General features: G+C 38.7%; 1 long non-coding RNA gene across 1 annotated transcript in view; it reads right to left on the reverse strand.

Annotated features, from left to right (window-relative positions):
- The window catches only part of LOC309845096, a 40419-nt gene extending 17731 nt beyond the window's left edge, over positions 1-22688 (reverse strand). Inside the window, exon 1 of the long non-coding RNA XR_014301030.1 lies at positions 22573-22688. This is a non-coding gene — a long non-coding RNA (uncharacterized lncRNA). The remainder of the gene's footprint in view (positions 1-22572) is intronic.
- Between the last annotated feature and the right edge of the window lie 1286 nt (positions 22689-23974).

Here is a 23974-nt window from a genome sequence, read left to right on the forward strand (position 1 = left end):
CTCTCATAAGAGGTGTGGCCCCGAACGTTCGGTTAGATTCTTGATGCTTGGCATGAAATAAGGCTTTGCTTGACCTTCGCTTTACATCAGTCTCGCTCCTTTAATCATAGACCCATTATTGGGGCATAACAGTATTAATCTTATAGTTATAAGTCCACAATGCATCCATCATCCATTCTACCCCTTAACATTCCCCTTTGGACAGACCCATGATTTAGAACAAGCCTTATTTTATAGTGCCTTGTAGGAGATTTTTGCTGCTGCCTAAATTGCCTACTTTCCTCTCACCATTACCACGGAAATTGGGTCCACTGAAACAAAGGGGTAGTGTAAGAAATTAACAACTTCCATAAATCTCTTTAAATCATAAAGTATAAGATAGTGATACCTTTTTTTCTGCCACATAACCAATTCTTGCAAGAATAAAGTCATATAAGAATTTACAACACATGCTAGCATTATCCTACTGGACCAGATCATTTGTATGTTTCTCTGTCTCTGAGAAATGTAGTTATTTACATGACTGAAACCTACAAACTGTTTGATATGACTACTAATATCACCTACATTATTTTAAAGCCTGTTTAAGGCTTCTGAAATACATAGGTTTTGTAAACACTTATTAAGCATCTTGTATATATCAAACACTTTAAAAATCTCTGCTTTAAAAATAAAACAAAAGAACTCTACCTCAATGGAACTTTGAGTCTGAAAAAGATATAGGCAATATACAAGGCAACAGATAGAATAATTACATATTTGATTATATACTCCGAGGATGTCACATTAAATTGATATGAAAATGATGAGTAGGATCTGGATTTCTTGTCAAAATTTTTTGCCTTAACAAGAAATTGATATTTAGGGAAGTTGTTACTGAAAGAGGTCCCGTGTCAACCAAAAATGTTAAACCATGATCTGACTAAATTTTCCAGTTGTGATCATTGCTTTGTTTAGCTGTCTTATATTAAGACTGAATTTAGTAATTCAGTCTCAGATTTCAGTAAGTCTTTTTTTTTAATGATTTTATTTATTTATTAGAAAGAGAGAGGGAGGGGCAGAGGGAGAGGAAGAACCAGACTCCTTGCTGAGCAGGCAGCTGATGCAGGACTGGATCCTAGTACCCTGGCATCATGGCCTAAGCTGAAGGAAGACACTTAACCAACTGAGCCACCCAGGCACTCTAGACTGTAAACTTCTTAAAGGTAAAAAAGTTTTTTCTTCTAGTAGTTCCACAGACATTTCTAACATCCATAAGAAAGCATGTACTGATGTAAAATGCCAGCAAATGAAATTATTTAGAAAAGAAAGAAAGAAAGAAAAGATATATCTGGATAAAGAGAAAAACAGAAAATCTAATAATACATTGAATTATTAGAGCAAAGAGTGGAGGAAGAGAAAATAAATATGAAATAGAGATTTCCACTAAAAGAAAAAAATTGAATAAGGCAGGAGATTTAGAAAATTATTATGACAGACTTGAGAAAAAAATAAAATAGGAATTTTTAGAAATTAGCAATGAATGAAAAGGTAAATTGTTCCTACCTCTATAATATTAGCTGTTTGTTGTTGTTGTTGTTGCTAATTTACCTATTTAAGCTAATAAACAAAGAAAGGTTTCATTTAGGGATAAGGTTTCTATATATATATATATTTTTTTCCATTTAGGGATAAGGTATATATATATAAATTTTCATTGTTAGAAAATGTGTCACAGAAAGTGTTTAAACTTTAAGATACAGATGCAACATGTAACGAACTACATTGTTTGAACGTCTAATTTATAAATGCTGTTAGAGGAAACTTGGTGGAAATGTCCTTATGTGGTTGTGTTTCTGGAACTAAGTATATTTATTAATAAGGAATAGTTTAAAATTATGAAATGACCAGGGGTGGACAATTTTCCTAATCCTATCAGCTCTTTGCAGCTCTTTTATTAGCCCCCTTCAGGAATACCAGTTTATTTATCTAATTAAATTTTATATTAATGTGCTTTTGACTTTTGGCCTTTCTCTTCCTTCTGTTCTTTTTTTTTCCCCTAAATTACATGTTTCTGTTTAACAGCTACTATCAATTCTTTGATATGAATTCTCAGCATCAATTTACTAACTCCAGAGATGAAGCAGCATCAATGTTTAGAAGCGAAGAATACAAAGCCTTGGGCATCTGGATGGCTCAGTCAGTTAAGCATCTGCCTTTGACTCAGGTGGTGATCCCAGGGTCGTGGGATGGAACCCCAGTTTGAACTTTCTGCTCAGCTGGGAGCCTACTTCTCCCTCTCCCTCTGCCTGCAGCTCCCTTTGCTTGCGTTCTCCCTCTCTTTGTCAACTAAATAAAATAAAGTAAAATAAAATAATTTAAATAATACATTTATTTATTTATTAAAATGCAATTATTACACAATACATAATGTATTGCATAATTATAATAATGATTAAATAATTTATTAAATATTTATATTAAATATATCGATTTAATTAAATAACTATTTTTTAGAATTTAAAATATTTCAAATTTAGATTGTTAAATATTAAATCATTAATTTAATAAATAAATATCTAAACATAATTAAATAAAATAATTTATTTATTAAAATGAATAAAATAATGTTGTCATTATCTGAGCATGTATTTTTAAATAGTCTAAAAGAACCATCTAATACAGTCTAAATACCTTGAGTTCAGATATTTATACTAGTTAACCCAGACACTCAACCCACAGACAGTTTCAAAACATTTGTTTTTATCTACTACTCAAAATACGATTGTAATGTATTTATTTATAACTTTGACATAGCAAGGAAACTTGGAGGAAAAGGAGACATTTGCTTTTAATATTTGAAAATTATTTTGTTGATTTAAAAAAAAAATAAAAACCTTAACACATGAGCATTTCTTCTTAAATAACACTGTGAAGTTTCTGAGTCGCATTCTATTAAAAGTGCTGATAAAATGGCCTCAGTTACTCATTTAAATTATCAGCTGAATGGGTAACAAATGAAGTAGAGCTAGCTTTTTAATTATTTATGAATGTATTGCTTGTGGATGGAGTGCCACATAGAGTCACCTCTCTTTTTGGCTTTGTTTTGTGAGCAGCAGTGGAATCTATGAATGAGATTAAACATAAGGACATTCACAGAAATTCTTAATGAACTTCTGGGGAAGGGCAATAAGTGCAAGGAAAACCTGCAGCAAGTCTAATTACAAATTTCAAGTGGTCATCGCTTAATTATAGAAGCTTTTAAGTTCAAGTAATATATCTTTTTTATGAGCCTATCATGTTGTATTAATTACCACAAACTGCACTCTTGAACACTTATCTTTTCACATATTTCTTATTCTTAGTACTGAAAATTACCCTTATGATTGATAAGTAAATGGACTTTACTGACAATGCATTTATTTACATAAATAAATAATGCTGTTTATATATATAAAAACAATTGAATATGTGTATGTGTTCAATGAAATTTTTTTTTTCAAATTAACATCTTAATTCTACCACATTGGTTACAAATAGATATAGACTTTATAGATTCATCAAATATTTTATTCTCAAATTTATATCTCCTTTGTGAAGTAAATGAAACTGTATATATTAAATATAATCCTATCACTTGTAACAGTTACTAGTGCATCCCAGGACATACATAGGTCAGGTCCTACTCAAGGCATTACGGATAACTGGATTTAACTTTCTATCCTAGGAGTCTTCTGAATATTTCTGTGGCTTTTATACTACAATCAGGAGGAAGAATTCTTTTCCTAAAAGCTTCCAAATCACTATGTGAGTAGATTATTTGTAGACTAGTGATATAATATTATAGTTTAATATGTAAAGCATGATAAAATAAAATGCTATTGCCATATTTAATTTGTTCAGTAAAGCATTCATTTAGTTATCAAGCATTCATTTGCTTTTTTTTAAGATTTTATTTATTTATTTGACAGACAGAGAGCACAAGTAGACAGAGAGGCAGGCAGAGAGAAAGGAAGGGAAGCAGGGTCCCTGCTGAGCAGAGAGCCTGATGTGGGGCTCTATACCAGGACTCTGGGATCATGACCTGAGCAGAAGGCAGAGGCTTTAACGCACTGAGCCACCCAAGAGCCCCAAGCATTCATTTTCTTTATACAGAAGAGATAGATCAATATTATATAGTAGAAAATACAGTAAATAATCTAGAAACCTTGATCATTTTGTTTTGGCAATTTTAGAACATAAAATTAGCTAAAGCTCAAGTGCAAGTTATATTTGTATCCTAGGAGGAAAAGTTAATTAAAAGTTTGTTTATTACCATAGTTTAACACTTCAACAAAATGATAACGAGTCAAAAATTAATGAATATATGAAGTATACAATAAAAACAATAATCTTGAGTGTATGTGACTCACTGTAGGTATTGATAGGCTAGAAATCAAAGGGAAAGTATCTATAGGGTTTGTTCAGTTCCATGCTCATCAGATTAATAGGCTTTCTCATATTGCTTCTTTCACCACATTAATTTGTATAATAAAGTTTTCAAGAGTTAAACACAGTGATAGGTTCATGGCTGGAGAGAAGGTCCAGAATCTAATATAGTTCAGCAGTGCTTATTATTTAAGAGAAAGACAGCATGGGAGGTGAGGGGTGGAAGGAAAGGGATAAGAAGAGAGAATCTTAAGCAACCTCCTTGCCCAGCACAGAGCCTATAGGGGCTTCATCTCATCGCCCTGAGATAACAACCTGAGCTGAAATCAAGAGTCAGATGCTTATCTAATTGTCACCCAAGTGCACCATTTTTTTTTCCTGTATTTTTATTTTCATCTCTTTCCGTAACTGAGTTTCCCTTCAAAATCAGGACTTGCATACACAACCTAAATAATTAGTTTGGTATTTGATCACATGGAAGAGGAGAGAATGAGAAGAGCTAAGTGGTCCAGGAGAAACATATATGAGTTCAGACTGAGTGGATTATGATTGTGGACAACTGAGCATCAATCCTAATGCACAGAATACATCTCAGAATTATTTTCCTGAAACAAGAAAGAATCTGTTTGACCCACTGGCTTCTGCATCCTATCCACAGTGGTTAAAATTCATCCCAGAAGTAATTAATGTCCCTGACTTTTCTATTACTGGGCATGAGAGAGGAGCTGAGTGGGCTTGGTCAGTGTCCCACCTAATGAAAGGCAGAGCAGATTCAGGCAAAAAAAAAAAAATTAGTTCTTTCCAAATTAGATTTAATGGAATTCTGTTTTTCATTCATGAATTCATTTTACATTTTATATTTTATCGATTTTTCTAAGCTTTGGCCAATATTCACTGCATTTTTGAATAGCTTTTATCTATTATTGTAAATCATTTTTCTGCTACATTTGTTTAGTCATGGTTATCCATTTCTTCTTCCAAGTTTTTCAGATATGTGATATCAATTTCCAAATAAATTATTTAAAATGTTTATTTTTTATACTAAACTTCTATGAAGAACATTAATATATGTATTATGGCATATTGTTCCCCTTTCAACTTATTTTTTAAAATGTGAATGTGCCTTGGCAAATATATATTGTTTCTTTTTATGTTTATGTAGATTCTTCATAATTTTCCCAAGTTCATTGGCTTATGGTTTATATTTTTTTAATAATTTTCCTACTGCCAATTAATAGATTTTTTTCCATTACCTTGTCTAAGTTGCTATTGCCATTATAAGTAAAAAGCATCTGGAAATCTATATCCCTGTCCAGTTTCCTCAAATCACTCATTATTTTCAAGATCTAGCTGGATTTTCTTACAGGTTCCAGGTGGACAAGCTTTTGAACTGGTGCTAATTATTATTATTTCTGTTTCTGGCTTCCTGCATTTACCAGCTTAGGGATCATTTTTAACAATTATGGTGAAATGAGGCATCATATTCTTATTCTCAACTTCATTAATAATGATATTAGTGTAACATGTCCTACAAGATAATAATAGATACATGTAAAATAATTTCATTGACCAGAAAAGTGGTGGAAAATGTAAATAAAACACAGTGGCAACCAACTAGTCATTTCAAGTTGAGCTATTTTTTTCCCCCTTTATCTCCCTGTCTCTTTAAGTTCCTGTAGCACATTCCTACAACGTATTTTAAGGTGTTTTATATGCACATACATAGAGATCATCATGGAGTCTAAATCTAATAATTCCTTGTCAGTTTTAAATATTTTAAGTATTGTTTATTCCTATGTCAGTTGTCTATTAACTTTTTTATCCACACTGCACTTAATTGCAAGGAAATATTTAATTTTAATATAAATTAATTAATCACTTTAATAAATATTTTTACCTTATGGATTAATCTTTGATGCTTATTTCTTAATTTTTTTTAACTTTTAAAATTTTATTTATTGAGAGAGAGAGTGAGAGAGAGAGAGAGAACAAGCGCAAGCAGGGGAAGCTGCAGAGGGAGAGGGAAAAGAAGAAGCAGGTTCCCCACCAAGCAGGGAGTCAAGCTCAGTCTCAGGGCCTTGGGATCATGATCTGAGGTGAAGGCAGAGGCTTAGCTGACTGAGCCACTGAGTCTAATTGTTATCTTTGATATTTAAGGAAATACTTTATCATCTCTAATTGATCCCCTATGTCACAAATATAGTTTTCTCTATGGTGCTATTAATTTTATTGTCTTCAAATGAGACTCTTTTTCTAGAAGCATTTTTAATCAGTCTCTTAGGTCTATAATTTAGTTTTTATACATTTCACTTAGTATTTTATTTTATCTTCATCATCTCTGAGTATTCCTGACCAGTACTCATTGGTCAAATCTTTCTTATTAATCTATTCCAAAAATTTGTTTGTTTCTATAATATTTTGTTATGACTGCTGTCGTTCTTAGGTTTTGCCTTTATATTCTTTTTGTTTTGTTTTGTTGTTTTATGCTTTGGTGTTTTTGTTGTATTGTTTTGTTTTTCTTTTGAATTAATACAATTAAACCTTTAGATTTCCTTCATACCTTTAATTATTGTCACTTATTTTCACAAATGATATTACCGTAGTACAGTAATTCTAAATATTTCTGAATTAGCTGTATTATTTCTTTTTAGGTATAAAGTTAACTTCCAGTTACATGGACTTAATATTTTGGTCATTCTATTCTAGTTTTATTGCCTTATCATTGGAAAATATAGCCTGATACTTAACTCTAGGGAATGATGTGGGAGAGCTAGGTTCTTGTCTCTTGGAGTCAAAGAAGGAATCTCGTGGGCAATGGAGAGTGAGTAAGTGACAGAAGTTTATCAAGTGAATATATAGAAAAAGCTCTCACAACTAAGAGGGGTCCCCACACAGTTAACAATGAGTGCCTTCAGGGTTCATTTTTATAACCAGGCAACTTTAATCCTTTTAACATCTCTATCAATAACTGCTGCAATGGCTTACCTCCTTTTGAGGGTCTGATTATTCTTTTTTGGTTACAGGTGTTTATCATAGAGACACCCACCCCACATGACCCACCCCATACACCTAGGGCAGGGTGGTCCTCCATCCCACATGCCTAGATCAGGGTGCTCTTCCCGGGGTAGGGTGGTCCAATTTATCTCTTTACCACACCACATTTTGGGGATTTCTGAGAGCCTGTTCACAAAGTTCCCTATGGATCTCTTCCTCCCTAGCCCCACCTGTCCGTTACTCATTTTGAGAGTTGATATTACCAAAGTACTGTAATTCTAAAAATTTCTGAATTAGCTGTATTATTTCTTTTTAGGTATGAAGTTAACTTCCAATTATATGAATTTAATATTTTGGTCATTGTTTTCTAATTTTATTGCCTTATTCTTGGAAAATATAGCCTGATATTTAACTCTAGGAATTTATTGGCATATACTTCTGGCCTAAATAATGGCCTGTTTGTGTAAATGTTCAACTTATGCTTATATACTTACTGAAGACTATAGTTTTGGGGTCAAGATGGCTACATTTATTAATAGATCAGGACTATTAGATTCTCTAAATTTGATGTCTCTTAATTTAATCTAATTAAATTATCAGTTAATGAAAGAAGTTAAATTTTTTATGTACTACTGCATCTAAACTTATCAAAGTCTTTTGCTATTATTAGACAAGTATGTCATCCTGTTTTTATACCAAGTCTTACATTAAAAAAAATCATACTATATGAAATATTACTTATTATTATTATTATTTTTAAAGATTGTATTCATTGGGGTACCTGAGTGGCTCAGTCAGTTAAGTGTCTACCTATAGCTCAGGTCATAATACCCGGGTCCTGGGATAGAGCCCCACAGGGGGTTCCCTGCTCAGTGGGGTGCTTCTCCCTCTCCCTCTGTTATTCCCCCTCCTCTGTGCATGTTTTTCTTTTCTCACTCTCTCTCAAATAAATAAGTAAAATTTAAAGATTATCTCTCTCAAATAAATAAGTCAAATTATTTTTCTCAATGGGAGGGAGAAGCAGACTCTCCACTGAGCAGGGAGCCTGATGCAGGGCTCAATACCAGAACCCTGGGATCATCACCTGAGCTGAAGGCAGACACTTGAACCGACTAAGTCACCCAGGCACTCCAGTTGTTTATTTATTTATTTATTTATTTATTTTTATTATGCATATGTTTTATCTCTCTTTTCTTCAAGTCTTTTTTTCGATCTTTTTACTTTTTTACTTTTTTCATAAAACTGAATTATTTCAAGATGACTTGGTCATCCTCTTTTACCCCACCCCATAGGTCATAGAGTACATTTTAACTGTTAAAATATTAGTATTTAAGTGCTGCCTACACAAATTAAGGCAAATTATCTGTGGTCTGTATTCCTGAAAATATTTTTTTTTATTATGCCTTCCTATTCCAATGACATTTTATAAGGATCTAAATGTTTACATTTGTGATTATTTTTTTCAAAATAATAAAGCTATTACTTCATTCTTTTTTATATCTGATGTTATTTAAAAAATTTCTGTCAGTCGGATTCTTGTTTCTTTGTTAATGAATTATTTTTTTCTCTCTAACACTTATGATTTTTTTTTGTCTTTGGTATGTATGCCCTAGTTTGGGATTCATAGAGTCAACTATAGTTATGAATATTTTCTTTCTTTTTTTGTATGTAAGTTTTAATCCAGTGTCTTGACTATTTTATGCTTGAGAAACAGATGTGCATTAATATTCAAATATTTCTTTCCTTTTTCTTCTTTCATTTAAAAAAAAGTCATTTATTTTATTTTATTTAAAAAAATATTTATTCATTTATTTGGAGTAGAGAGAGAGGGTCATGAAGAGTGGCTGATTATATACTTTCAATTTGGGAGGAGGTTAGGGATAGCACAAGCCTCCAAGGTACTTTATAAACAAGGTTTACAGGACCTTGAGGGGGCTAGCTATTTTTAGGGAAAGGTCATTTATTACTATTTAGTAAAAACTCAGGGAAGAGACTCTTCTGATGTGTATCAGTGGGTATATGCTTGGGAGATGATTGCCAATGTATATCTTGAGGGCAGGGGTGGGGAATAGAGATAAAGAAGTTTCCAAAGTAATTTTTACATGTGAAAGTAGATTTTCAGTATCCTGGGGGGGTGGACTAAGAATGCTTTTTGTCCTTAGTGGATGTGTCCACATGGAAGCAGCTGAGTCCCCAGAGGAACTTCAAGGACTTGTCAACAGGCTATGAGTAGTAAGGAAATCTAATTTTTTCTCTAGCTTTTGTTCCACACACATCACCTACATCTTACACCTCTTTTATATTGATAATTTTAATGCTTTGCTGGTATCCAGATGACTATATCCTTAAGTGACTTCTTATCTTTATTGAATCCATTACGTATTCTATCCATTGTATTCTTAATTCAACTAGATTACATATATTTAATCTATTAGTAGCACTAGGTTCTTATTCTTGTTTTTATTTCAAAATCTTTCCTTATTTCCTTACATTATTTATTGGGTATATTTTAAATCCCTGATATACTCACTTATTATATATAAGCTGTCAACCTTATTCTTATTTTGAGGTAGCTATATCTTTTGGGGTTTTAGGACATCATACCAACAATGCCAAATAATTTTCAGACAACAGCAGGATCTCCAAGAATTCAACTAAATTCTGACACTATCTACCTGAACATAGCGTAAGATTTCATCAGTTAAGGGATCAGTCCTCCAAGACTATCTCCAACCCCATCTCAGATTCCAGTCTCACTGTAGGCCCCAGGTTATTACCTGTGCTTGTGACTGAGCAACTACAGGTTGGAGGTCCCAGTGGCCTACTTCTTACGTTCTTTTAATTTGCTACAGGGACTCACAAAACTCAGAAAAATACTTACTTTGTGTTTGCCAGCTTATTAAAAGATATAATAGAAGATTTAAATCAATAGATAGATAAAGAAGTGCACAGGGCAAGGTATGGAGAATGGGCACAGAGCTTCTATTACCTTCTGTAAGACTGCCACTCTTCCTGCCTTTTCATACATTTAACAAACTAAAAGCTTTCTGAACCCAGTCCTTTCAGGTTTTCTGTGGAGGCTTCATGACATAGTCATGACTGACTAAATCATTGTCATTTGCTGATCTAATCTCCAGCCCCTCTTCCCTCCACAGATAATCCTGAATTGGGAGGAAGGGGAGGCATGTTGGGCAAAAAGTTATGAAGGCTTTCACCAAGTGGTTGGTCCTTCAAGCAAAGAGCCCTTGCCTTGAGTGAGGTCTGAAGGTCACTTCATTAACATAACAAAACACACCTCTCTCACCCTTATCACAGGAAATTCCAAAAGTTTTAGGAGCTGTGAGTTAGTAGCCATGGTTGAAAACCAAATATTCAGATGACCAAAATATATTTCTTGTAAACCACTATATTACACTACATGCTTAAGTATTTAATTATGTGATCTTTTAAACTAATATTTTTCTAAGAATCTAAACTCTTCTGTCAGTAATCTGGATTGGGGAGTGATGTATTGCCAAATTTCTGTCCTTTCAGTCCAAGAAGTCAAAGAGAAACAACAGGAGAGCCCCTTAGGGCAGGAAGTTCAAAGTAACAATGTTGACTACTATTCCCTTTGCTTGATTTTTTTGTTAAACAAGCAAATCATCTCTTCAGAGTTGCAGTTTAAAGCCAAGAACATGTGGAATTGGGAGAAAAAAATAATTAAATTTGGAGACTTGCAGAGGTAGAATCAGAGTAGTGAAAGCCATTACAGTAACGGAACTAACTGAGGTCAGTCTTTGGTGAATCACAGAAACAGGTGGAGTTGTCAAACAAAGGAAACTTTGTTTACAACATACAAGGAGATCACAGGGAATAAGTTCCAAAGCCTTGACTGTTTGAACAGGAGAGAGATTTTTATTTAGTATTTAAAATGAATACTCAGAAGGGAGAGTTTTATTATCCCGTGTATGGTTGGTCATAAGGTTGTGGATGCATGCACATCCACATATGTATTAGTGCAATATGTATTGCATGTTCACCTGAATGAAGCTTGTATTCCACCGAGTGCAGAAACTTCAACGTTAGAATAAAGCAGAGGTAACTGTTGGACAAGGGAAAGGGACTCTGCAGGTTTCAAGAGCAGATATAAACTAGATGGGGTCTTGGGCTCATTTTCTGGGACAAGGAATGCAAGGCCTTGATTACTTTTGAAATAGCACTAGGAGTTTTACCACTGATTTATTGTCTCAATAGCTTAGGCTATTTCCTGGTCTGGTGGTGACTGTTAGTTTTCCCATTGCCTTGTTCCCTCAAAATCCTTAACTAGTGAGGTTTTTGCATTTCTTTGTAAGAGCCTCCCAGGAAATTTTGGAAGAAGTGTGCTTGGGCAAGTACACTGGTGGGGTATAGATCATTGAAAATAGCTGGGGAAAAAAATGACTTTTCTTATGTCAGGAAAACTATATCTCATCTTTAATTTTCTGGGAAACTCTAACTCTTTCTGCTGATGTTACCAGCAGGCATCTGAGATATTACTGATTGTTCTTTTGAACCTAAGGAAAAGGAAATGTAGAAAGCAAAAAACAAAACTTTAAAATCTATCCTGCAACTCATCAATTCACTGCAGCCACCTCTCTGTCTTTCCCTTTCTCTTTTTCTCTCTTTCTCTTTCTCTCTCACTTTCTCTCTCACATACGCACAACACACGCAAATCAACTTAAAACAATTTTTAATTTTCCCTATTCCATTTTAATATACTTGAGGCATGATCATTTTCTTAGTAAATACAAGAAAAAAAATCTAGGATTCCATCATTCTGTGTGATTAAAATATTGAGGAATTTACTTCCAATAGCACTTATAAAAACATATTTTATTTAAGTAATATTATATAATCAGGTGCCTGCATTTTTCTTATTCTCCAACTAGTGTTATTTGGCAATTAATATTTTGTCAATCAATATTCCCCTATATCTGAATGTGTGGGCAGTGAGAGATGAGTGAGAGGCAAGGATGGTGAACACTCCCAACAACTGCAGACTACATATATCTTAAGCCATGATTTTCTTTGCAAAGTTCAACATTGATAATGTTCTAGTCATTCCTCCGTGTACCAGGAAAGATGTAGCATATTTCTTGAAAGACATAGCTATCAAAGCTCCATTGAGAAACTGCAAAGATGGAGAAGGGATTTGCAAATTATATATCTGATAATGGACATCTACTCTGATTATTAAAAATGAATAAAAATAAAAGACCTTACTAATAACCAAACAGAGTATCCAATTTTACATGTGAAGGAAATAATGGAAGAGACATGTCACCAAAAGGATATGGATGGCTTATAAGCACATGACAAATTTCTCAACATTTAGACATTAAAGAAATACAAATTAAAATCATAATGAGACATGCTTACATATCTATTAGAATGGCTAAAGTTATAAAGGCTAATTGTACTTTGTCTGAGCTAGATTGAGAAGCAACAAAAAATCTAAACTGTTGTTGGCATATATCATGATACAACCACTTTGGAAAATAGTCTGAAAATTTTTTTAAATGCAAAATATGTTGCAGTTACACAAATAGCCATTTTACTTCTAGGCATTTAACCAAGAGAAACAAACCCTATGTTCATACAAGGACTTGTATATGAATTTCATAGCAGCTTTATTTTTAAGAATTGAAAACAATGGAAATGTTCATCAATGTCCATCAATAGAGCAAAGACAAATTATGATCTATTCATTAAAGAGATTACTATTCAACATCAAAATGAACTATTTACAGTTGGAGATTCTCAAAATAATGATGCTGAGAAAAGAAAAGCCAGGCAATGAATAGTATATACTGTGTGATTCCATGACTATAAAAAAATCTAGAAAATACAAATTTATATATAGTCACAGTCTCCAAATATATTGGTGAGATTTTAGTGCCTTCTTCTGTGCTCCCATAGCTTCCTACACTTGGATCTCCGAGCATTTGTTACACCATGTGAAAATATGAACTCTTTTTCTTTATTCTGTCTTACTACAATAAGAATCCTTGAAATTTTATGGACATTTGAACTCTCAGTTATTAGCAGAAATTCTATCACACAGTAAGTTTCCAAATATAAAAGCCAGAGTTTTACAATGACTTCGAAGCTTTTACATGATCTAGCCACTCATTTAACCTCTGTGACCTCTTTCCCTGCTACTCTTCAGTCACTCACAGTGGCCTCCTTGCTATTCCTCAGATATGCCAGGCATGATCCAACCTTATGGCCTTCAAGATAGCCAATTCCTTTGTCTGGAGTGACATTATTGCTGATAGTTCTGGGCAAATTCATCACCTTTCCATACCTTTGTTCAATTGTCAGCTTCATTGTAACTACCCTGATCTTCCTATTAAAAATTTTAACTCCCCATCCCCTGCCTAGCAACCTTGATTTTTCTCACCCTGATCGAATTTTTCTTTTTCCCCATTTTACTCATCATTTTTGAATGCACTATGCAATTTTTATTAAGGTTTATAGCTTTTAATTGTCTCACCCATGAAAATAAAAGTTCTACAAAGCCAAGTATTTCATTTACCAGTGTAGTCTGAAGTAATATCTGCCATATAATAGGTTCAATAGACAATTGGTAAATTTCAGAATAAATTAATGTTGAGAGTATACTGAATTTCATAAGTCATTTCAATAATTTTTTCCAAAAAATAAACTATGTAAAACATACCTTAAATTTACTTTCAAAATATTTTATAGCATATAATGGACAATATACATAAGCCTTAAAGAAACAATCATAGAAATAACCATTTCATACCTACTTAAAAACTGCATAATACCACACTCCTAGATCCTCTCTGAACGTTCTAAATTAACCCTTCAAAGGAAATACATTTTTAAAAATAACAGATTTTTTGTCAAATAATTTAATAAAATAAAAGTTTCATTCATCTATGTAGATCATAATAAATGTTTTTAATAAGCATGAAATTATAACTCTGAAGTGAGCTAAAATGAAACCACCTGCTAAGGGTGAGAGAACAAAAATAAACATCATTTTTCCAAATAAGAGGAATTTATTACCTTTGAATCAATGTTTGTGGATTTGTTTAAACTGGCAATAAAGGAATATGGAGACACAAACCAGAGAAAGTCATATTTTAGATTTCTAAAAGACTTCAAAGTAAAGAGTATACATTTTTAAAATGCTAAATAATGCTACTGTTTTACAAAGAACCATTTATTTAACTGTCGTCTTTTATGATGATTGAGATTTAGATCTTTAGGATTTTCTTTTATACTTTTCTGTCAAGAGTAGCCTTTTCAAGTTTCATTTTGCGACATGGTCGATTGTTGGCACAACGTAAATGGAAACCTCTTTATGAAAGAATAAATAGTCAATGAAAAATACAGTGCACTATTAAATGAACTAAACAAATCATTTCCTAAAATATAGTTATATAGGCATACAGAATCTCCCAAAGAAAAATAGTAAAGTAGAACAAATGAATCTTATTTACTATATTTTGTTAGGCTATCCAGAATGTTGTTGTGCTTCCAAATGCATATGTTTTTATTTTTTAAATAATTAAGATTTAAAGGGGAACCTGGGTGGCTCCTTTAGTTAAGAGGCTGACTCTTAGTTTTGGCTCAGATCATAATCATGGGGTGCTGGGATCAAGTCCTGCACCAGGCGCTACACTCAGCAGGGAGTCCACTTGAGACTTTCTCCCTCTGCCCATCCCCCTGCTTGCTCTCTCTCTCTCTCTCTCTCTCAAATAAGTAAATTCTTAAAAAATAATTACAATTTAAATAAATAAAATAAATTCAAGGCAAATCACTACATAGAGAAAATAACTATTGGTCTTTGGATGTTTACAAATAATTTCTTTGTAAATATATTTTTACAAACAAATTCAAATTGCAGGTTCAATTTAGTACCCAGAATTTTCACTGTGCATTATATTCACCATGCACTATATTATCATGGGGTTAACAATGGTCCATAAATTTAATTATAACTTATGGCTGGTTTCAGTCTATGACATACTATTATTTGGAGTGTGCTGTTTCTCCCTGGCTTCATGTTCTTTGCAGGGGGAAACTCTACTATGATACTTCTCACTTATTGCTCCTACATATTCATAAATTTGAGAGAAAAAATAGGCCCTGTGTGTCTTAGCAACTAATGGGATATATTTTGATATTTACATGCTTACACATATTATGTGTTATAGTCTTCTCTTTTACATGCTGTAAAAAGGTTAACCCCTTTTCTGCAGAGATCTGAAAATGTGAAACAGTGCCTGAGTAGCTGAATTCATCTAATTCGAATTTCTTGCAGGTCTAAGACCTATTGTTTTTCATTTGACTGCCTCCTTTTTCATCTGTCAATTGGTTACAAATTCTGGTACTGAAGAGAATACATTGGGGCTGGTGGCTCAGTGGGTTAAAGCCTCTGCCTTCAGTTCAGGTCATGATCTCAGGATCCTGGGATCGAGCTCCACATCGGGACATAATGTAATGACAGATAGTTTATATGGGAGCCCTCTGGGTACTCTGGTGGATGAATGTTTTTAAATTCGTTTTTCATGGACATGGGGAGTTAGAGACGAGAAGGGAGGTGGGGGAAATTGGAAGGGGAGCTGAACCATGAGAGACTATGGACTCTGAAAAACAATCTGAGGGTTTTGAAGGGGCGGGGGGTTGGGAGGTTGGGGTACCAGGTGGTGGGTATTAGAGAGGGCACTGCTTGCATGGAGCACTGGTTGTGGTACAAAAAGAATGAATACTGTTATGCTGAAAATAAATAAAAATAAATTAAAAATATATTAGTTTTTTGTAAACTACAAAAAAAAGAAAAGCACTCCCATTTATAGCATACACTTTATGGTTCACAAAGCACGTGGCAACAATAAAAATAATGATGGGTTACCGTTACAATTCATAGAAAAGGAGGTACAGGGAAATTGAATGAAAGGGAATAACAAAGTAGGTTCATAAGTCAATCTTCCTTGTAAAAAAATTAACCTGAAAGTGCGTTTCTGCCACCTCTCTCCTGTGTGATATGATAAAGAACGACCACGATACATGAATTATAGTTCGGGATTTTGAAAAGCATAATAGCTTTATACCAACACATGAGCTTTTGTTTATTTATTTATTTATTTATTGCTAACAAGATAGCTCCATTTGATATGCGATTCCTGACAACCAACCTCAGAAATAATTCCATCTTCATGAGAAGTCAGAAAGAACCACAAACCAAACCTCAAAATAGATTCAAAGAGAAAATACTCTTTAAAAAATTTCCCTTCCTAGGGCACTGGAGTGGCTCAGTGAGTTAAAGCCTCTGCGTTTGGCTCAGGTCATGATCCTAGGGTCATGGGATTGAGCCCCATGTCTGGCTCTCTGCTCAGTGGGAGCCTGCTTCCACCTCTCTCTCTCTCTCTCTTCCTGCTCTCTGCCTACTTGTGATCTGTCTGTCAAATAAATAAATAAATAAAATCTTTTAAAAAAATTTCCCTTCCAATCAGAAGCAGACCAAACCACTAACAAACTTTCCAGAATGCTTCATCTAAAAAGTTGTACTTTCAGACACCCAGCAGGACCTTCTTCTCTGGGCCTGGTATTTCTTCAATGGCCTATTCCAGAGAATAAGACACTAAACTACTGAGCGCCATGGGCCTCAGAACCACGAAAGAGATAATGAGGGGCACAAAGCATGCCTCTGGTCACCAAGATGGTATGGAAACGTTTGCTGCTTTTCTGCATTTTTCAAAGCTGAGTTTTTAGCTGGAAGCCACTCCTTTATGATAAATTGCTGATACCGTATAGTAAAAGCTATTATATGATCTTTTACAAACCATTTCCTATCTTTGCATTCTCATGTGCCAAGACAGACACGGATTATTTAAAACCCTGAAGAGAGTGCTCTTGCATTTAAATTGTCTGTAACCTTCGTGTAATAGATTTATGATTGATGATAGATTTAGTAAAAATATAACTATTTTACATATTTACTCTCAGTAAACGATTTCAACCTATGCTCATTTAAGTAATTTGGTGCATAATCCCTTTTCTATTAAACCATAGTGCAAGGACCAATGCCGCGTTTCCGAGAGAATCCCAAGCTATTTTTCTAGAATGGCCGTATGCCTATATATCAGGCGTCCTGGTTTCACTCCCTTTGTGGAGCACCTACCCTTGAGGTCATGTAATAACCAATGACCAAAAAAACAAACAAAAAACCCAAACATCCAGGTCGAAGTGCCATCCCTGCCTGGAGAAGAGGAGACTGCTCAGACACAACGCGGGCAAGCATCTCAGCCCAGGCCTGTGCTGGGGAAGCTGGTTCCTGGCTTTGGGCACAATCTGGAAGCCAGCAAACTGATCCAAGAGTGCAGCTGGCGTTTAGGACTGATGATCTTTTCGCAGCCAGGCCGCGCGCTGACACCCCCTCAGGGAGCCAGGCTAGGAGGCTGCCCAGCACTGGCGCTGGCAAAGCTTGCAGCCCACCCAGGCTTCACCCCGCACCCCAGCCCGGGCCCGGGCCTCAGGAGGGAGGGAGGCGGGGGCGGTTCGTGGGCGCCCGAAGAAGTGGCTTTGCTAATTGCCCAGGCGGGAAGTGAGTTTACGGAGGATGTGGCAGAGAGTCTGGGAGGAGATGGAGGGGCTGGCGGAGGAGGGGTGCACAGCACCAGGGTGCTGAGCTGAGACCCAGTCGGGACTGCAGGACCTACCGGACGTCGCCCGTGCGCTCCCGTGAGGCCGAGCTGTCCCGCTCCTGCTGCCCCTACCCGCCACAAGGCTTCTCTGGACCACCCTCTTCGCACCGGTAAAGTGACACCGCACTGCGCCCTCACCAGGAGCAGAAAGCGCAGGACGCGACCTGGGGGTGGGGAGGGGGGTTGTCGAGGCCCAGCCTCCCGCGAACCCCAGGCCACCGGGACAACCCCAGATGCTGCGCCCAACCCGGGTCCGCATGGGGTCGGGCTGGGGACAGCACCTGGTGAGGTGCCCACCCATCAGCAGGCACGCTAGCTTCCATCTTCGGCACCCCCACGGCGCGCGTGCTGAGGACCCCCTTCCCTCCCCCGCCGAGGCCCTGCTGCTTATGTTCTGGACTTGGGATCCCAGGTGGAAACTAGTCCCTCAGACCTCCCTGGCAGCAAGGAGGGCAGGGAGGGATTCTTGGTTTTCTGCCCTGGCTCTTCCTCTCTCCCCATTCACAAGCCTTCTGGCTTCCCTTTCCTCTCCTCATTGTCAGTTTTATTAAATGGTTTTCATCTGCATGTTGACCCGAAGAGCTATTTCATGAATGAATATCCAGGAAACTGAGTCGGAGCCCACCTGTGAGAGCCCACCTGTAGAGGCCTTTCATTAGAATGGTCTCTGGTTCTAGCCTCAGTTCAGAATACTGCATGTACCTGAGGACCGAGTCCGGATGTTTCTTTCATCTCTGACTTGAATTTGAAATCCTCCTCAGACTTCAGCTTCCAGGATTTCTCCAGTCCTTGCTCTCCCACTGTCTTGGTGGGGATCCGCCATGAGTGTTGAACCCAGGAATGAATGAATGATATATACCCCAGATCGCTGGGGCTTTGTCTTGTTTTGCTGAGGTTGGAAAGGCTTGGGAGAGACCCCCTGTATGCAGATACAGAGCTGCATGCAATTGCTTAGATAAACGTGTTCCCCACTTAATTGCTTGGGCATTGAACATTTTGCCCTTAACCTGTGGCTTGGGAAGTTAGGAGGAGACAATCTGGAGGTGAATCAGAAGATGGCTGAATCCACATGGTGGTGGTCTGGGTTTGGGAGATTTTCCTTGAGATTCAAATGTAAGATCTAAATTCTTCCACTGGGGAGTGGTAAACATTTTATCGATGGGAGATGGAAAATAAATGGTCTGGTTAACCTTTCCCTCCCCCTCAAAACCCATTATTTGAAAAAACAAAAAGGGAAGTGAAGGGAGAAATCCTCCCACTCCCATCCCCACTCACCTCCATAGCCACCTCCTCTTCCAAGAACCTAACAGACAAGGTGCCAAGAAGTATTAGGTACCAGCAGTGGTCTCAGATCTCATTCAAGGATCATGGTGAAAGGCATTCAAAGAGATTGTGGGGGCACAGGGATCCAATTAAGGGGGACAAGTTTAAGGTTTGCCTGGTCCCCTAAAAATTAATGGCACTAGAGAAGATGAGCTTTGGGAACTATAGCTTAATGGATACAATGTGTAAAAAGCTTCAGTGAGTCATGGTGGGAAGAGGCCATGAGGGCAGCAAATACAGTCTTAGATGATGTTATTAATAGCACTACAGGCTCTAGATTTCCTGTGGTGGTGTTCTTGACAAGACCAGCCCGGCCAAAGTGGATACTCACAACCTGGAACAGAGGGTCTTGGAGATCCCAGCACGTGAGGTATGATGAGAAGGTAAAATGATAGGAGGTGTCCTTTGGAAGGACTGTCTCCTTGACTTTAAAAGGGAGAACCCAAATCTGTAGGTGAAATCTTTTTGGCTACAAAGAGGGCCGAGGCCTCCTAAGGTCATGGTCTCCTCATCACTTGCAAAGATGTCGAAGAACATATTCAGACATTTCAAAGATGTCCTCATGTCCATCGGTTCCCACTCTGGAATTCTATCAATAAGGTGAGACTTCCTCTAGTTGAAAAAAAGATCTAAAAAGACGTCCCTTTCTCATGTAATTTCTGTAACCTCCAGGACACACCCACCTCCCCCTTCTAGCTCTGTAATGAAGCCACAGCTGGTGCCAATTTGTGGAACTCCTTAAAGGCTATTCTCCCTTTTATACCCCCTGACAAAGTTCCCATGCTCTCTCACCTGATTTCCTGCACTCTCCTCCCACCTGGTGTGTGAGGTGGAAGAGGGTCTTCCCATCAATGGGAATCACCTGTGCTTGGAGGCAGGTGCCATGAGGGGCGTTTGGGAGGCACCTGCAAGTGCCTTTTACCAACCCCTTTGCCAAAAGGCAGACAGAGTGACCTTTCAAAGACCTATCAGTTCCTGGCATTTCTCTCCATAGAAATCTGCACTGATCTTCTAACAAATTCCCAGTCCTCCAAAGGCACCCATAATCCTCCCATCAGTCTCTTCATACCCCTCCAACTGACTGATGCCTGTTCTGCCCCATCTCTCTGCCCTTCAACCACACTGCCTCCCTCTTCCTGTGGAGACCCCTCATGGCGCCTGCCTCCAAGCACAGGTGATTCCCATTGATGGGAAGACCCTCTTCCTCTCCCCCATCTCCCCACTCCAGTTACTACCACTTATTTGTGTGCTCACAAGCCCCATGGTACACACTCTCCATGCAGCCTGCTCTCTCTTTTCTAGCACTGGCCTCTGTTTCTAGCTGTGGTTGTGTCATGGATGTCCCTCCCCAGCCAGCCTCCAAGCTCTCCTTCCCTTTAGCTTCAACACCTGACACAGTGCCTGGCACGTAGTAAGCCCTGGCTAGCTTCTAAGAGCCTCACTGAGGGACTGAAAGCATTTTCAAAACGTCACCACGTAGGCTCCAAACTGTAGGCAGTAAAAGCTTTGCCTGGATTGACATTTTAGAGACGTATTCGTCAAATTGGATGTGTTCACTGACTTTACCTTGTAAAATTAAAAAAAAAAAAAGGACCTCTGTGTCGCTTAGCATCTAACGAAGGCACATGTATACTATTAGACCACGTTATGAGCTTAATGGAAGGAGACAAGATGTTTACGCTAAGAAAATGTATAAGACTGTTGAGGTCAAGTGGGAGGAAACAGTCCATTTGTTGGAGCATTGCTATCTTACTCTATCATAGCCACTCATAAAAATCAGACACAGGGTGAGTCAGAATTGTCTGTCAGAGATGAGTTAGATCTGGCTCATGTTCCTACAGACATGAAAGCCAGGAACGAAGAAGGAGGCTTTGAAAGCCTGGGTTGAGGAGGCGGTGTGGTTCACTGCGATGAGCTAAGTGCCCAGGGCCAGGGGCAGCCATGCGGGCCTGTGTCCTTCCTTTGTTCTGGGGTCCCTCTTGCACCATGTGGTGAGGCTGGTGGCTGGGAGCAGCTCAGGACAGGACCCGGTGGCATCTTACCTCTCTCACCCTCCTGTGGGCTCCAGTGGGCTCCAGTAGGTCCCAGAGGACAGCCTGCCTTCCTTGCAAAGCCCAGTAGCACTGGGAGCAGAAACTGGGACCAAAGAGTGAGCACCCTGTTTGACAAGCTGGACCAGCCACCTCTTCTTCAGATGCAGGGGGAGCCCTGGCATGCTGACTCCTCCCTTCTCCCTTTCCCCTTTCCTCTCTTCCTCCCTCTTCCCTTCCCCTCTCTCCTTCCCTGGTGGTGCTCTTTCCCAATGCACACTGCATCCCTTTTCCTTTCTACATGCCTGTCTTCTAGAGTTTCTTCTCTTTCCTCCCCATTACATCCCTTCATCTGAATCTCCTCTTTGTTCCCTTTGTCCCCGCTCTCTGCTCCTCCTCCCCTTCCCTGGCCCCTGTTCAGCTCCATCCCGACTGCAGGCAGAGCTGGACTAACATGCTCACTTGCTAGCTCAGCCACCCTCCAGAGAAGTCACTCTTTGGTGGCCACCTTCCTGACCCCCTGGTCCCTTCTCCACTTGTTCAGATATTGCTCTGAAGTCTGAGGAGGACAGAGCGGGGCTGCCACAGAATCAGGCCAGAGGAAAAACCAAAGCATGTGTCCACACTGTCCCCCAGCACTGCCTCTCTGAGAGCTTTTGGAGTCCTCAACAGGGTTATGATTTAGGGGCTTCTTCAGAACCGGGATTGAAAACAACCATAGGTCAAAAGAAAAGCTATGGCCCCCACACAAAAATAATAATCACAAATGAAAACTATGTTAACTCTGAAGTCCCAAAGTCGAAGAATTCCCTTGAATCTGTCACTAGAAAGCACCCAAGGCCTCACTCTCTGGGTTCTGGGTGCCCTGGGAATGGCAGGAGGCTCTGACACGCGGGTGCGGAAGGATGGGGGCTAGCCCGCCCGCTGGCGGGGGCGGGGGTTACCTCATGCAGCGCTGTCCCAGGCCCGACCCCTGGCGGACGGGGTGCAGCGCGGCGGCCCGGGTGGTCCCGGTGCCCTGGGGTTCGCGGGAGGCTGGGCCCCGACATCCCCCCGCCCCGCTCGTGGCCAGCATTTTCTGCTCCAAGTGAGGGCGTGGCACGGTGTCACTTTACCTGTGAGCAGAGGGTCCTCCGGAGAAGCCATGGGGCGGGGAGGGGCAGCAGGCGGTGGGAACCGGACAGCGTGGCCTCGGGGGCTAGGCTGGAGCAGGGGAGCGCACGGGCAGCGAGAGCGGCCAGTATGGTGGGTCCTGCAGTCCAGGCCGGGGCTGGGGCACGGGGGGAAGCTCCAGGGGGCTTGTAAGCATTGCCAGCTCAGGCGCTGGGCAGCCTCCTAGCCTGGCTCCCTGAGCGGGTGTCCGCTCGTGGCCTGGCTGCTAAAAGATCATCAGTCCTGTTCACCGTGGCTGCACTCTCCGGTCAGTTTGCTGGCTTCCTGATTGCGCCCAAAGCCAGCTCCAGCTTCCCCAGCACAGGCCTGGGCTGAGATGCCTGCCCAGGATCTGTTGAGCAGTCTACTCATCTCCAGGCAGGGATGGCACTTCGACCTGGATGTTTGGGTTTTTTGTTTGTTTTTTGGTCATTGGTTATTACATGACCTCCAGGGTAGGTGCTCCACAAAGGGAGTGAAAACAGGACACCTGATATATAGGCATACGGCCATTCTAGAAAAATAGCTTGGGGTTCTCTTGGAAACGCGGCATTGGTCCTTGCACTATGGTTTAATAGAAAAGGGATTATGCAGCAAGTTACTTAAATGAGCATAGGTTGAAATCGTTTACTGAGAGTAAATATGTAAAATAGTCATATTTTTACTAAATCTATCATCAATCATAAATCTATTACACGAAGGTTACAGGCAATTTAAATGCAAGAGCACTCTCTTCAGGGTTTTAAATAATCCGTGTCTGTCTTGGCACATGAGAATGCAAAGATAGGAAATGGTTTGAAAAAGATCATATAATAGCTTTTCCTATACGGTATCAGCAATTTATCATAAAGGAGTGGCCTCCAGCTAAAAACTCAGCTTTGAAAAATGCAGAAAAGCAGCAAACGTTTCCATACCTTCTTGGTGACCAGAGGCATGCTTTTTGCCCCTCATCATCTCTTCCGTGGTTCTGAGGCCCATGGCGCTCAGTAGTTTAGTGTCTTATTCTCTGGAAAAGGACATTGAAGAAATACCAGGCCCAGAGAAGAAGTTCCTGCTGGGTATCTGAAGAAACTACAACCTTTTAGATGAAGCTTTCTGGGGGAATTTGATAGTGGTTTGGTGTGCTTCTGATAGGAAGGGAAAATTTTTTAAAAGATTTTATTTATTTATTTGACAGACAGATAACAAGTAGGCAGACAGCAGGAAGAGAGAGAGAGAGAGATGGAAACAGGCTCCCCACTGAGCAGAGAGCCAGACATGGGGCTCAATCCCAGGACCCTAGGATCATGACCTGAGCCAAACACAGAGGCTTTAACTCACTGAGTCACTCCAGTGCCCCAGGAAGGGAAATTTTTTAAAGAGTAT

This window comes from Mustela nivalis (genome assembly GCF_964662115.1).
Source record: "Mustela nivalis genome assembly, chromosome: 12".
Lineage (NCBI taxonomy): Eukaryota > Metazoa > Chordata > Mammalia > Carnivora > Mustelidae > Mustela > Mustela nivalis.